This window comes from Amblyomma mixtum, chromosome 3, assembly GCF_055824585.1.
Source record: "Amblyomma mixtum isolate Tamu chromosome 3, ASM5582458v1, whole genome shotgun sequence".
Lineage (NCBI taxonomy): Eukaryota > Metazoa > Arthropoda > Arachnida > Ixodida > Ixodidae > Amblyomma > Amblyomma mixtum.
In genome coordinates, this window is record NC_143014.1 from 161,279,655 (window position 1) to 161,282,177 (window position 2,523).

A 2,523-nucleotide genomic window follows, 5' to 3' on the forward strand; every position below is an offset into this window, starting at 1 on the left:
TGCGGAGTTCCAGCTCTCTCCTCAAACACCACTCGTAGTTAGCGGGAAGGAATTCGTCGCGGAAGCTTGCGCTAAACTCCTCCATTGTCCTCGCTCGGTTGCCGGTTAGTCGGTACCAGCGGGCCGCTTGCTCCGTCAAAGAAACAGGCACAACACGCGCGAGCAGTTCGGCGTCTGCGATTCCTGTCGCTTGCTGATAACGCAGCAGACGGTCGAGGTACTCATTAGCCCCTGTTCTGTCATGGTACCCCGTGTAGGTAGGTATGTCTATCCTAAGACGGGGTGCCTGGGCCGGGGCTTGCAAATTGTTTTGCAACATACCCGCTAAGCTCTGCATAACTTGCATCGCGTTCTGCAAGAGCACCTCGGATGACTGCGGACTAACGCCCCCGGAGTTGGGCGCAGCCGCTGATGGTGTCGAATGATGAGGCCTAGGTGCCCCATTGTTCGCACCACGGAGCGGCGAGGTGCCCGATGTGGTGCCCTCCGTACCAGGACTAAGTCCTGCCGACGCGCCCGGGAATGCAACTCGGCTATTCCGCGTGGAACACTCAAGATTTACACCTTCCAAAGGCAAGTCAAGTAGGGAGCCCTGGCTCTGTGCCGCTAGCTCTGACAGCATGAACAAAGACTGGAAGTCAGGCCTATCAGCTGCCATCCTTTGTTAGCGCGTCGACAGTCGTTCACTCCAACAAAGTACACTGCTCAATGCCTAGTTCGCCCCACGTTCGGGTGCCAAGATATGGGGTCGCTCGCGTGCAGCCGGCCGGGAAGGCAAGCTTCCGTGCCAGCTATGCGCGGGCGTTCTCGTGTCCCCAACCCGTGGCGCAGAGTCACAGCCACGGCGGGTTCGGACGAAGTAGGCAACGAACAGAGTACGCTAGGAAACCGTTTATTAACCTAGCGCCAGGCAAAGCACACTGCGGAAGAATGTTCTATCCGGTAATAGATGGTTCAGCAGCTTACCAGGTCGTCGTCGACCGGCGTAGGATAGTCCGGGCAGGCGCGGGCGAGCGGTGTCGGCGGGGCAGAGCGGCCGTAGCACCGCGGCGAGAGAGGCAGCTTCGACCGCCTTTGTTCCCGCGCGAGCTCTCCTTAAACCCCTCCGACATTGCCTCCCCCTTGAGCAACTGGTTGCAATCAAGAGGAGTCGTTCACCCCTTCCCTAAGACGCCAGAGCGTAGGCGTGACGTCACGTCCGAGCTAGGAGTGGAGAGTGGCCGGGTGCCCCCTCTCCCCACAACCGGCGGCGCGGGGGCGATGAAGGATATTTGTATATCCCACACAGTGTCCGAACACAAAAACAGTTGAATTCACGTGAGAAGACCATGTACAATCTCAAAGACGGGAGCCCATGTTTGCTGAGATGGATAGAGCACAGCAGGCTCAGCGCATGTGGGATGTCTGCTCCGCACTCATTTTGTCACTGATTTGACACGGGACGCCCCCGTTTTGAGCCCCATTAATTCCATTCGGTTTGTAGAGTTGCGCTCGTTCCAATTCGCTAACAAATGCTTTGCGAAATAAAAGACGGATATTTAAATAATTTATGGCATACCAAATCCCGCCATTAAAGTGTGCAAGTGGTGTTGGTCCGGTGATTTCCAGAAATTGGATGCATCGCTTGAAGGGCCCCTTTTCATACGCAAAAATAAACTGTGCTAACTGCAGCTTCCCGCCTGACATCACTTTTAACGAATAGGAAAGCTCAGAACTGATGGCAGTGTTTTTCCCTCACCCCGAAATTCCTCCGTACGCGGTTGCGCAATCCTCCGCCAAGTGGACCGGATTCACGCTAGACGTTTGGGGCTATCGGACACTTTCGGGTTCCTTACCGTGCTGGCCTAGTACACAGCCCGTCGTTTAACGCGACGAAACCCAGACCTTTCTCGCTTGTTCATGGCCGGTGGCTTCTCCCCCTGGGAGACGGGATTACGGGTAGCCGCGGGACAGAGGCCCAAGGTCGACGCCGACAGAGAGCCCCGCGCTCTGGAGTGGCAAGGAAGAACGCAAGAACGAACGGGGAGACGAACCGAAGATCATGGGTTTTCGAGCTGCTCCTCCCCTTCCAACGGCGCGCACTAAAACAAAACAGCACGGGACGCGCAGCCTAGTCCACTGCCCTCTCGCGGAATGTTCGCAACACAGGTACGAAAAGAACCGGCAGCGTGCCGAACCCTACAACGCCAGTACGATATATCGAAAGGGAGCGCTCAAGCATGTATAAGAGCGAACGGAAATAAATAGATATTTAATGATAGTGCCCTCTGTCTATCAGCTCCAGAAGCTGCATATAGCGTACACCTGAGAGATTCTGCCCGTTTTTGGGAATGCCTGGTTTGAATGAAATAAATTTGAAGTCAAACTTCCTAATGTCGTCATTACAGATTCCTGAACGCACAGATTGTCCTTTTTCTGTTCGATTCCACCGCATTGTATGACGGCCACTCTGCATCCACAGCTGCAACGAGTCTCGCGTCGTCACAGGTCCATCAGAATAGCGCAAGTTTTAAACGCGTTCCG